This window comes from Neophocaena asiaeorientalis, unplaced genomic scaffold (genome assembly GCF_003031525.2).
Source record: "Neophocaena asiaeorientalis asiaeorientalis breed wild unplaced genomic scaffold, Neophocaena_asiaeorientalis_V1.1 scaffold309, whole genome shotgun sequence".
NCBI lineage: Eukaryota > Metazoa > Chordata > Mammalia > Artiodactyla > Phocoenidae > Neophocaena > Neophocaena asiaeorientalis.
This window is the reverse complement of record NW_020173199.1, coordinates 139,966-154,041: the sequence shown is the minus strand read 5'-3', so window position 1 is coordinate 154,041 and position 14,076 is coordinate 139,966. Positions and strand designations below refer to the sequence as shown.

The 14,076-nt window shown below is 39.9% G+C and overlaps 2 protein-coding genes and 1 pseudogene across 10 annotated transcripts in view; 2 read left to right on the top strand and 1 right to left on the bottom strand.

Annotated features, from left to right (window-relative positions):
• SYNPO2 (synaptopodin 2) overlaps positions 1-14,076 on the top strand; it is a 170,489-nt gene that overhangs the window by 52,873 nt on the left and 103,540 nt on the right. The window lies entirely within an intron of this gene.
• Positions 1-14,076, bottom strand: part of LOC112399506 (uncharacterized) — a 130,752-nt gene that overhangs the window by 60,084 nt on the left and 56,592 nt on the right. The window lies entirely within an intron of this gene.
• LOC112399509 (ran-specific GTPase-activating protein pseudogene) lies at positions 11,732-12,418 on the top strand (annotated as a pseudogene).

Here is a 14,076-nt window from a genome sequence, read left to right as displayed (position 1 = left end):
AAATGGGAAGTCCTGCTTCCTGGGAAACCCCTTAGTCCTAGGCAAATCGGGATGGTTACCAGTCGCTTAGCTAACTCCTCTGTTCTTTTTGGACTATCTACAGTGAAAACAAAACAGTGCCTTCCCATAATAAATAAAGGAAAAGGACATACCCCTATTGGGAGTAGCATAGCAACTCAAGTCAAACAGCAACGTATGTTAGCTGAAAGTAGGCTGAGCTAATGGCTAACTTTTATGCTGATTCAAACTGAAGTCAGAAGTTCTATTTCATGGCAATGCTGCAGGCCATGTTTTACCAACCAATAACAAGAACAACAGCAATAACAAAAAATAAAATAAAATTTTATGTTTCAACCATCATGCTTATCATATTTGTTTTGGATTTTAGGAGAGCTATTTTTGACAACTAATGTCCTTGGGCAAGGAAATAATAGGTTACTTAGTTCTTCAATGGCTTTGTACAGTGGATCTAGCAATTACATACAATGCTTGAAAAATGAATTATGGTGGAGTTTAGCTGAAAGTTAACATTAAAAATATACATCATTGAGGGGGCATTTAGGGTTATGCAGATAGGAAAGCAGATGGTGTGGCAGTGAAGCACTGGGGTCCGGAAGAGCTGTGTTGGCATCCTGCCTTAACTGGTGTACAACTTTGAACTAGTTGTTGGCCTCTCTAAACCTCAGTTCCTTCATGAAACAAACAGGCACAATTATGGTACTTATCTCCTAGAACTGCTGTTTATTAAATGATAATGAATGTACAATACTTAATACTGTGCCCAGCATGTAGTAAGCATGAAATAAATGTAAACCATTATCACTTGCACCTGCCAAAAGTTTCTGTAATAGTATATTCCGACTGTATTTAAGAGTCATGTTATTTCTTTAATTTCTTATTTCCTATCCATTACTCTTTGTAGAAGGATCTTGTTTAAGAAATATACAAAGAACACAAAGAATTCTGATAAAAGATGTTTTGCTATGTATCATTCTAGGTTCCAAAGATCAATATAGTGTTACTCTAAGAGAATATTGATAGGAAAACATCACCCATGACACAAAACCCTTGGCTGTCCCAAATCAGGATGAGTTAAAGAAAGAAAAAAAGAAATTCTAAAAACTAAAAGCAAACAAGTAGAAGAAAAAAAAGAGTCAATAAGTATTAGATCCAGATTTGAACTACTAGTGCACCGTGCAAGCAACTTTATGTATACCTTAGGTGGGAGCCACTGAGACATCTTACTTGGGACAAGAAAGCAAGGTGTGTATTAAGATAAAGATGTTAGAAACCAAGTAATAACAACCCAAGATAGTTGCTACACAGGTTTTAAAAAGGAAGATAATGTGCCCCAAATTGTCCTGTATAATTATCTCCAAAGTTCCATAACATGATGACTTCAAAACTAGTGTGTTACATATATGTAATTGAAATAGTCAACAATTTGTCCCTCAAAAGTTTCTCTTACGGCTGTTTTGAAAGCAGATATTGACTGAATAGTTTAATACTGTTTAAAACCATTATCAGGAAAATACCTGGAAAAAGCAAGATATGACTTTGAAGGTTTAGAAAGAAAGGTAAGACATGAGGCAAAACCAGCACTTTCTTGCCAAATGAGGGCTCAAGATGTGCTGTTTGGTGAGCTCCAGTGCTATTTGGAATACAGCTGACAGATGATTAGGAGAGGTCACTGACTATCTCATTTTTTCTGTGACCCAGTTTTAGAAATCTGCCACCCAGAAAGAAGAGAACAGCTCTCAAAGGATTCCATACTCTGGCAGTCAGACCCCGGGTTAGCCTCTGCTTTCCTACGTGAGCCTCCACATCATTTGCTCACTCTCTGTTGCATTCTGACCGTAAATTTAAGGCAGTAACTGGTTATTCTTTTTATGTTCTTTAAACTTTATTTGAATTGGTAAAGTGCATTTTCTGTCTTCATTAATATTGTTGGAGACTGTAAAATCCTGAAAAGTTACACTAAGGTATGTTAGTCTCCTTATAATTTCCTCTAACATTTCAAATTCATCATAAAATAATTGAGCATGTTCTCTTTTCTAAATGTCTTATGTAAAGTGCTGAGAGAGTGCCATGGGTATTTTAAGAATGAAATCAATAAAAGGTTTTCTATTTTTCTGTAAAAATCAGTATGGTTAGGAGAAATACATTTAGGCTAGGACTTTTGGGTCAAGCACTGAAGAGTTGACCAATTTTTTACTGAATTGATTAGTTGTCTTACTCTTGTGAAGTTACAGCTAAAATTTTTAACCAAACACTCTTCTTAATCTCTCTGTTCTATCAAGATGAGGTTTTTTTTTTTGCTGGTGTTTCAGGTTTTATAACAGATCACATTTTTACTTGGCTTCAAATCAGTTTAATTCATCTTTAGGCAGACTGACTGAGTTCTATGAACTTCAGAGTCTCTGGTGATAAACTTCTCTGTCATCTCTGTATTATCTCTTTTACAGCCAGATGGGGAAAATGGTTTACATCAGGCACAATGTATATTTGAACAATAAGGTCACAAGCAGAGATGTATTATCTTTTATGGGCAGTGAGACATGTAACGTGTTACAGCCTTCCCCTTTAAGCTACATAGCAAATGGGACACAGCACTTTGTTTTTATGCCTGGATTCCCATACGATATTATTTTCTAAGCATGTTCATGTTAACAACCTGAGCCTATTTAAAGCAGCATTTCCTCTTAAAGTGTAGAAGAGGAGGATGACCTTCATTCCAGTCCTCTTAAGTTTGATTAAAGCCACCCGAAATAAGTTTATTGCCTCAAACTCTACTCTTATCCTCTGTGTCTCAGGTCCTCTTCCTCTCTCTGTATGGGAGGAATCAGCATTCTATTAAAAGGCCTGGCGCAGAAGGAGTAATCATCACACTTCTGATTTTGGATCTATTCCCTTGTTAAAAGACAATTTTGAACTATGTGGAAAAGTAAAACAATTTAAGGGAATGGAACAGTTTAATTCTAGCATGTGGAATATGTTTTAAGTTCTGGTAGGAAGTGCTTCCATAGCACATTTTTTTTTTTTTTTAAAGAAGGACAGTGTAGCTTTGGAATTGGCATGATTTAAATAATAATGAGAGACAAGATATAATTATCACCATAACCTAACTTGCTTTTTCTTTAATGTCACCCTAGTTTTGGGGATCTGATTACGTTTGGCATTTCCAGCAAAACATAAATAATTTTAAATGTCTATAATAGTCCAAAAGAATACTTCTTTGGCTAATTAACTCTGGAAGCAAAAGAAAAAAAAATAAACAACAAAAATAGACAACAGAAAAAACCTTCTTCTTTTCCCTCTGTAGAATTGTTTAAAGAGAGGTTCAAAGTGTTTGGTTTAGAGCTCTGTTTCACTTAATATTTCCAACGGTGGTTTATGAAAGATGGAATTCTTGAAGTTCATTAATGGCACTAATATGGTCCAGATTGTCAAGATCTTGATTCATAGGAACAAAATTAAGAACAAATTAATCAAATACAGGATAAAAATCAGCAGTAGGATTAAAAAGCAAATTTTCTTAAGGAAGAAAAGTAGCAGCTGGGACATACGATGCTCAGGAACCATGTTTTACCATGGCTGAGTGGTTCTCAAACTCAAGAGTGGATCACAGTAATAACCTGGGGGCTTGTTAAACCAAAGATCACTGTCTCCCACTCCACACATTTCTGATTCAGTAGGTCTGGGGTAAGGTCGAATAATTTGCATTTCTAGTAAGTTCTAAGGTCCAGGAACCACAGTTTGAGAACTACAATTCTACCAAAACAGGCCCTCCTGCGGTCACAGTGTCAACTGAGCATGCTCCTGCCCCAGGTAATGTCCCTCTGCTGCCCCAAAATGAAAAGGGGGGATTTCCTCCTTTAAATACCACATTCCCGGAATCATGATCATTGCTCACTTTCTCCACCACATTTGTCCCCTAATTGTACATGGGACATTCATATAAATATACAAGTTTTTATTACAGTGTGAAAGAATTGATGTATTATATGTCAATTTACAATGAAGGTAAATCACAAACACACCATGTCATGTTACTTGATTAACTTGTCACAGGCTTAAAGTATTGAATAAGCACTTAGACTTGCTTCTCTCTGGTTAGCAGTAAAGGATCTTTCTAGATCTAACCCATTGGAGAGTTTTAAAATAACAAAGCCTGGGTCCCATTCCAGATGAATTACATAAAAATCTCAGAATGGGGACCTGGTAACTAAATCCCTTTCAGGTAGTTCTACTGAGTAGCCAGGGTTAAGAACCATTGGTAACTCTAACCATGTATTCTCACTGGCTATCAGTGAGGTGAGATCGCCCCCATGGGGGTAAAAATTAGTTCTCTAGGGGCAAAAAAATACCTTAGCTGTTGTACTGGTTTGTGGGCCTCCAGAGGACCACAGCACGTACACATGTGTGTAGTATATCTGTAGCATTAGCATTTCATGGGTTGGGGACAATTAGGAAAAAAGACTCCCTTAGAAAATGATCATGAAAAAAGGTTGAGAAATACTACCCTAACCCTGGTAGACTGCTGTTAGTTTTCAATACTTCAACTTCCCTCTAAAATGGAACACAAATCTTTTTGGGTGCTCTTATAGATATTGGTAGGGAAAAATAGCATTTAAAAATTCTACTGGGCTTCCCTGGTGGCGCAGTGGCTGAGAGTCTGCCTGCCGATGCAGGGTACACGGGTTCGTGCCCCGGTCCGGGAAGATCCCACGTGCCGTGGAGCGGCTGGGCCCGTGAGCCATGGCTGCTGAGCCTGCGCATCCGGAGCCTGTGCTCCGCTACGGGAGAGGCCACAACAGTGAGAGGCCCGCGTACCGCAAAAAAAAAAAAAAAAAAAAAAAAAATTCTACTACATGTTGATCACCTAGCTAGGTGCTTTTACATATAGTATTGAGTAATGCTATCCTGCATTTTTCCTCTAGAATGTACATAAAAATTATAATTTGTTTTGTTTCATTCTGGCTTCATAATATTTATATTGAAAATAACCCCTGTCTTCATGAAGCTTACAGAAAAATTCCATTTGAATCTGTAAGGCAACCAGGTGGCTTCAAATTGCTTTCACTCTAAACCACTATCAAATGCATGTAATGAAGTTCAGAAAACAACATTCCATTAAAAGAAATCACAATAGAAAACAACCTCCATATCCTTGTCTCAATAGTATTTTATCTAAAGAATCATAGAAAATTATTATTTCATTAATTTATGGTAATACAGCTTTACAGTATAACTTAAGACTTGAATATATAGTATATTTGTAGTATAACTTTGCTACAAAAAGGCAAGTATATTAAAATATATATATGGTTGCATGTATTCTTTTGCTATTTGCAAGGGTACGGATTTGTTTTAAATGTACTCAGGATTTTGTTTATATTCAGACATGGTAAGGCCAAAAGATCGGGAGATAATTGCCATTGAAAAGATATAGTTGACCCTTGAACAAAGTGGGAGTTAGGGGCTCCAACCCTCCTTGCATTTGGAAATCACGCATAACTTATAGTCAGTCCTCTGTATCCACGGTGCCTCATCCTTGGATTCAACCAACCACGGATCCTGGAGTATTGTTACATTTACTGTTGGAAAGAATTCTCATATATGTGAACCCACACAGTGTTGTTGAAGGGTCAACTGTAGTTTGTCACTCACAGTTCCCAAGGGGAGGGGACATGCCATACCATGAAGGGCCACATGGGGAACAACCGGGGTTGGTCAGGAGGAGGGGCGAGAGGGAGACCTTGGGCAAAGCCTTTACGGTGCTTTCCAGGGAGGGAATGGGAAAGGCCAGGTGAGCAGGTTTAGGATTGGATAGTCTGGATGATCTTGGAGGGCTCTGGATTATCAAGGTGGCCCCTCGCTGTCTGGTACCTGGTCCTGAGCTGATTAGGGCAGAGGAGTGCTGCCTCCTGGAGCACTGAACAGAGGAGGCAGGTGGGGGTGTGCGCTCAGAATCGGTTGCTCTGCATCAACATTGTGCTCAAAGGCAAAGCACGTTGTTCACTATCTCTAGGAATTAGCTAACTTGGGAGAGGCAGTCCCTCTCTAGTCCGTGAGGTCCCCGATGTTAGAGCATCAAGAATATAGAAGATAAGAAGATACAGTTAATGTAGTTAAATACAGTTAATACAGGGTTGTGTCCCAGAAAGTCAGAACCATAAACTAAATCAGCTGTGGAAAAGGAGTAAGATATTCAAGTGTGCAAATAATGTAACCAGGCACTCTGAAGGTCCATTTCTACACAAGTACGTAGAAAGTTTTACCCAAGTATAAAGTTATTCAAGGCTTCATGCTATTGCATAGATAAATCTAGAAAAATCACTAGTCCTAAACCCTGAGATATGTTGGAGGGAGCTGGGGGAGGGAGGATTTGACTAACATTATGGCCTAATTAAGTCTGTCTCCTGTCTTCTTTCTCTATGTACTTGGTTTGTGCAGAGACAGAATATAAGGACGGAAGTTCAGAGCAGACACTTTCTGTTACCAGACGGGACCAGTACATAAAGAGATAGCAAGTTTGTTGCGGCGCAAGTGTGAAAATATATAGCTTCCAAATAGGACCAGGAGTTTTATTACTGCTGTTATGTTATTTTTACTGTTCAACAAAAAGAAGGCAACATTGTATCCTGAAAAGAAACTAAAGTGTACAGTAAAGTGGGCCAGGGCTGGAATTCTAACTCAGCTGTTTACTGTGTAATCTTGGGCTATATATGTTACTTCTCCAAACATAAGTTTTTGCATCATAAAATGCAAATTATATCTAGTCTTGAGATTGGAAACAATTAAGAAGCAAAACAGATGAAGATTTAAATATAAAAACTAAATTAAACTGCATTTGAGGATGTGGCCAAGAGATTGGAAACAATTAAGAAGCAAAACACAGGAAACAGATGAAGATTTAAATATAAAAACTTTTAAAAACTAAATTAAAGGCTTCCCTGGTGGCGCAGTGGTTGAGAGTCCGCCTGCCGATGCAGGGGACACGGGTTCATGCCCCGGTCCGGGAAGATCCCACCTGCCGCGGAGTGGCTGGGCCCGTGAGCCATGGCCGCTAAGCCTGCACGTCCGGAGCCCGTGCTCCGCAACGGGAGAGGCCACAACAGTGAGAGGCCCGCGTGCCGCAAAAAAAAAAAAAAAAAAAAAAACTAAACTAAATTAAGCTGAATTTGAGGATGTAGCCAAGGTGGATAGACATAATGAGCTTCTTAATATTTCATCCCACCATTAAACTTCCTCACCCAGGCTCAGGCAAAGAACCTGCTTTTTTTTTTTTTTGGCCCTGCCTTGTGGCTTGTGGGATCTTGGTTGCCTGACCAGGGATTGAACCAGGGCCCTGGCAGTGAAAGTGTAGAGCAGTCCTAATCACTGGACCGCCAGGGAATTCCCAGCCACTCTTCTAAACTTATCACATGATCTAGCTGAGAACAGATCCTGGGTAAGGTGTCTCCTGAGCTGGGAAGAGCAAGAGGAGGTGTGACTTGAGCTGGGCTTGCCCAGTCCCTGCTCCCAGTCTCAACCATCAGGCAAGGCCCTCTTCCTCCTCCTCCAAGAGTGAGTGAAGAGTGGTAAAGAGGAGACAACAGGTCCCCACCTCCCCACCCTGGAAAAATTAGAAGTGGGGGCGGAAATCTCCCTATACCACTTTGAAGATGATTATGAAGATAGACTACAGATAAGATATGCAAGATGCCTAACCAGAGCAACAGGCATTTTCAGTAGAGATAAATTCACCAAGACTTCATTTATCACATATAGCTTATTCCTTCTTCTGGTATTGAATTTAGTGAAATAGCTCTCTTTTTTTCTCTTATATAATATTCAACACTAAACTTTTTACTTATGAGAAAAGGGGATATTCTGTCTGAATCCGAGTTACTTGTAATTATGTATTCTGAATTAACTCATTGATTTTACATATAATTCTCAAATACCATTCCAGTAAGAATGTAGATTGGTAAAAAAAAAAATGCCAGAAATAAGGTAATAGCAATCTGTAAACACAAGTATTAAATCTTACTATTCAGTTGTTTTTGTTGGTATTTTAGTTGATCACATTGAATGGTAGGTATTTAATTCATCTTTCCAGATAGAACAATTAGGCACCTTCTATTATTACACATACAAGTCAACAAAGGAGAATTTGGTAGCTTTCAACAATGATACTAACATATACTATTTATGAAGTGTTTTATAAAGTTTCAGGCACTGTGCCAGGTGCTTTATAAAGCTTTATTTCTAGTCCTACAACAACCCTGGAAGGAATTATTATTATGCCAATTTTATAGAAGAGAAAACTGAAGTTCAGAGACGTTGAGTAATTTTCAAAGTTGTAGATACAGATTGAAACTAGGAAAGTCAGAATTCTAACGCAGAACCCTGCAAAGCCTACATTTTTTCCTTTAAATAAGTCCTTCTGCCTCCCCCCACCCCAAGAACCTAAGGCGAAAAGAAAGAAAACAAGGTTGTAGTTCCATTAGCATAACTAATAAGTGACCTTGGCACTTCATTTAACGGAAGTTTTGTAATAAGGGGTAGGAAGACAACCCTTTTTTAACCCTCACATATGAGTTTAAACACATGATTCATTTTGAACTAAAATGTTTAGCTGATTCATCCAAACTATGTTGAGAGTTCAGAGAAAATGATAAAAGTTCTCCTGCATTTATTATAATTTGAAGCTTTTAATGGGCACACCATTGTTTCTAAAGTTCACCAATACCCTGTACTTCTCCTTTCATAGGATTCATCACATTGGGACAGGATAGGTGCTCATTATTCATTGATTATTTGAATGCACTAATTAATGACTAAAGGCATAGGGGTCTCAGAAGTGGTGTTAGAGGGTATTAACTTCAGGCAAGAACAGGAGAGATTCTGCAGGACCCAACCTTTCTCCAACTATAGCCATTCCTTTTGAAAATCAAAAATTGCTCATAATTGTGCATACCATGAAGCTTTGAACACTTTGTGCCATGTATAATACCTATTGTTGTATTTTCATAATTTTCATGTGTAACTGCAGAACCACCCTGCTTATTATAGACTCCTAGGAATTAATATAGACTGCCAAAGATAACCAAAGTGAAGACCATAAGCCAGCGTGAAATTGAGTATTGATGAGTTCCATGGAGAATCAGAGGTACTGATCTCTCTTGGTCCTCTCCAGTGAATTTTTCTCCAACAAAACTGAACTCCTCCGGGCTTGGTGAAGAGTGCATTAGAATGCAGAAAGGTTGAACAGATCCTGTGTCCCCTTCACCCCTCCCAGAAGGCCAGGATTCCTGCTCAGGTCCTTGTCCATCTCCCCCCTCCTGACACATGGCCCATATCTGTCTACATGGTGTCTATAGCTCTCTCCTCAGATTCTGCCTGTAACTTCTCCTTAGCATCACCAATTATGTATGCTCTTCTCATGTAGGTTTTACTGTGTTATGTTATAAAATCACATTTTTATTTCAGTGTTTTAAAAGATTTAAGTACATAAAATTTCATGTAATCATATTTTACCATCTGTACACATCTTTAAAACAAAAGAAGGTGTTTTAAAAAAAGGCAATTTGGCTACAGATGTGCCTTAAATGTCTTCATCATTTAAGTGTTTTTTTTTTTTTTTCCCCATTTCTCTCTTTCTCTCTCTCTTGTTTTTAACTTCAGGGGAAAGTCCTAGATCCTATTTCCAAACCGAACACAAATTGTAATACAAAGCATCCTTTTATATAGACTCATCATTGCCATTTAGGGAATATTTATGTCTCAAATGGGAAAGGATGTTCAACTAAAAATGGGCATTTCTATTCTGGTCAAAGTCTTAACTGAAATTAAGTCTGCTGCCCATCTCTCTGTCTTAGAAGAACACTCATGTTAAGTCAGGAAAAGAACGAGAAGCTGAAGGAACTCTAGGCATAATTCAGGCACAAAACTGAGCTAGAGAGAAACATATATATATTCTTGAAATAGATGGTATTTCCACACTCCCCAAATTAACTGGTTAGTTGATTAACTATTTTTTCAGATATATAGATATAGATGTTGATATAGATACAATGTGTGTGTGTATAGATAGATATGTTTATCTATCTATGTATCTATATGTGGGGAAATATATAAGGAAGAATAATAGCTAACACTTACAAAGTACTTATTATGTGCTGGGCACTGTCTAAGCATCTTACACATATTAACTCATTGAATCCCCATGATAAGTCTATGAGGGGAGTATAATATTATCCACAGTTTTACAGATGAGAAAACTAAGGTGTAATAAAATACATTGCCCAAGATCACATAGATAGTAAGTGATGACTTGAGCCCAGACAGTCTTGCTCTAGACTTCATACGCTTTACCACCATGCCAAACCGCTTCTGTTGTCAGAGAAGGTACAACATAATGGGAAATTTAAATGTTCACATGTGAGAAGCTAAATGATAACTCAGTTCCACAATATGAAATGTCCCACAATAGTGTGTCCTAGGTGGCGCATGGGCTCTGAGGCCGTGAGAGCTGCAGATTTAGAGAATGTTTCCCTTGCCTATTTTACTCTGGACTGAAGTAACCAGGAGAAGCTTTTTAGGAAGAGAAGAATTGAAGAATTGGGTCTTTTTAACTGGAAGAATTGGATGAGAGAACAGAAGGCATTCTAGGTGAGAGGAAGGGCTTGAGCCAATATTCAGAGATCAAAATGAACAAAGCATTACTATAGGGGAGGAACAGGAAGACCAGCCTAACCAAAGCAACAGGTTCAAGCAGAGAAAAATAGATGTGTTTCCAAAGGTTGCTTAAATCCAGATGTTACAAGGATGTGACTCTCAGGCAAAGAATTTGGACTTCATTTCATAGATAAAGCAGAGCTGTCTTAAGAGGTCAAGTGCAAGAGTGGGAAAGTAAAAAAAGTATTTGGGGAATACAAATTTGGCAACCATGTGCAAGAATAGAAGGGATAAGAAAAAGGAAACAGGGCCTTACTCAGAAGTTTGTGCATTTTTCAAGATGAGGGCCTGGAATTCAATAGATATATTTTGAATAAATAAAAAAGAAGGCATAATACATTCTAGAACTATTACTAAGGAAATAGGAGGAATTGTATGAACTGTTCTGGAAACCTAAGGGAAATCATCAAAGATTATTTCAAAGGTTTTTAACCTGGGAAACACAGAGTAAGATGGAATCCAGATGAAAAGCAGATACAAACTGGAAATGAGGAGAGAGATTAGGGGTTTGAAGACAGATTCAGAAGCCATCTCCATAGATGGGGACTGATTTTGAAGAGAGGCTAGGGGACCGATAAGACCGGAGGTAATGTCCATGTATGAGGAATACGAAGTGGAAGAAAAGTTCTTGAAGGGAACTGAGAAGATGCAGTTATTAAAGTAGAGGCTGTGGAGAATCGGGATGGTATAAGCTTTATGGAAGCCGAGGGAGGAAGTGGTTTCAAGGAGTAAACTGTGGCCAACAGCTCCAAGAGTTGCAGACAGGAGGAGGAGACATGCGAACACAGAACAAGTTACCGGACCAGCACACTCTCATTACACAATGTAGATATAAGTAGTCACAACTTCATTCTTTTAGCTTGTAATTACCGTAATTTTGTCAACATCACCATTACTCCTGGCAGCGCGTTTCCCGCCGCCGGGGTCAGCGGTCGGGGTTCGGGTCGCGGGGCGGAGGGAAGAGCGGATGGGAGGGAGGCGCCGGCGCCAGACGCGGAGGCAGGAACTGCGACCGGCCGCCGGGAGGCCGCGGAGGCCGCGACCACGGAGCTAGCCGAGCCGCCGCCGCCGCGCTCATGGCGGCCGCCAAGGACACCCACGAGGAGCACGACACGTCCACCGAGAATGCCGACGAGTCCAACCATGACCCCCAGTTTGAACCAATAGTTTCTCTTCCTGAGCAAGAAATTAAAACGCTGGAAGAAGATGAAGAGGAGCTTTTTCCAATGCGGGCCAAGCTGTTCCAGTTCGCTTCCGGAGAACGACCTCCCGGAGGGGAAGGAGCTGGGTACAAGGCATGTCAAGCTGCTGAAGCACGAGGAGAAGGGGACCATCCGCTTCCTCATGCGCAGGGACGAGACCCTCCAGACCTGCGCCAACCACTGCATCATGCCGGTGGTGGAGCTGAAGCCGAACGCGGGCAGTGACCGCGCCTGGGTCTGGACTACCCACGCCGACTTCGCCGGCCAGCGCCCCAAGCAGGAGCTGCCGGCCATCCGCTTCCTTAACGCCGAGAACGTACAGAAATTCGAAGTTTGAAGAATGCAGGAAAGAGATTGAAGAGAGAGAAAAGAAAGGAACAGGCAAAAATGACAGTGCCGAGAAAGTAGCTGAGAAGCTAGAAGCTCTTTCGGTGAAGGAGGGCAGGGAGCCCGAGGACGAGACCAAAGAGGCGGCTGAAGAGGAGCAATGAGTCGGCTCCCGTTGTGTCCTTTCTCCCTGTCTTTTACCTTTTTCTTTTTTTAAATTTTGCCCTGCCCTCTTCTTTTTGGTTTGTTTTTATTCTGTTTTGTTTTTACAAGGGACTTTATATAAAGTACTGGCCTCCAATATTCAGGTTGTTTTTTTCTAAGTTTTTGCCCTAATGAAAACGACTTCAGAAAATCCGTTACCCAGTCGTGAGAATGTACTGTGCTAACTTTCTTTTCCATAGTGGAAACATTTATCTGTAGTCATCAAAATAGCAAACAAAACATTTGTTGAACCTGAAAAAAAAATATTCCTTATTGGGTAAATCAGTCCCTACTTAGACACCCAGTCAATCAATAATGCTTATTGAGCACTCATAATAAAACAACAGGGAGGAAGCTTGGTGGGACAGGTGGAAGCAAGTGTAACTCAACAGTAAAATAAAATGGTTTCTAAGCCATAGAGCTTGGGTGATCTTATTCCTTTTCTTTAGGTACATGGAGAATAGATGCAGGAAGATAACATGGTGATAAAAAGCTTATGAACTCACTCACAATAGGTCCAAAGAGTGTCCTGGCAAAGGTCTTTGAAAGTGGGATCTTTATTTGGAAAAACCATTCCCCACAAACACAGGAGGCACCTCCCAAGGGAAGTTCCCTGTGATCTTCCATGTCAGGGACCTAGTGGATGCTGCTGACTTGAAAGGCTCTTGAGAATTAGTGAAGAGAATAGGTAGGCTGGGGTCCACCAATACACCCACCCATGCAATTGGGGGCCATGTTTCACATCTCTCTGGTCTTCATTCTGTGTGACCTAGTACGTAAGAGAATGTGCCTGGGAATCGGATCTGGATTCAAACCCCAGCTCCTCCGTTTATCAGAATTGTGGTTTGGAAAGCCATTTAATCCCTCTGGACTTTATTTTTGTCATCTGTGAAGATGGAAGTAATAACCCTATATCAAAGATTATTGTTAAATGCTCTGTTCATGTGACACTAAATACATGGTAGCTACTCTAATTACTATCTGAGGACGTGTGATGCAAACAATGATTATCCTAGTTGATTACGAGGACTGAGTAGTGTCAGAAAAATCTCAATCCTGATTCCCTTTACTACATGATAAAATGACTTGCAACTTTAAACTTTTTCAAAGCACTTTCGTATCTGCTAATACATGTTATCCTTACAAGAAACCTTCGAATGTGTGTGTGTTTGTTATTGCTCCTATTTTGATGGAGAAAGAGGGCCTCAGAAGGGGACAAGGACTTATTTCAGTCACAAAAGGGGAAGGTCACAGAGTCTGCACTGGAACCCAGGGCTGCTCCCTCCTGTCAGAGCCTGATGGGAAAAGCCAAGAATCTGCTGCCACTTTTCTTGCCAAAATACCCCTCCACTTATGTAGTGAACACAATGCAGAGACGAGTTAATTCTCTAGTCACATCAAAGAGCTGCTTGTTGAACTTTCGACTTTTGGCAAGTCGTGCATCATTTCTTAGCTTCAGCAATTCCTTGACACTTTTCCTGCTTTAACTTTTATTTTTCAAGGCACTTTTCAATTTACTCTGTTGTGTTCTCGAATAGTAGGCATTGTTTGCATCCTTTCTGCATCTCAAAAAAATGTGGTTTGTTTATGTTTCCATTAGTTGACATTACCATCCAAA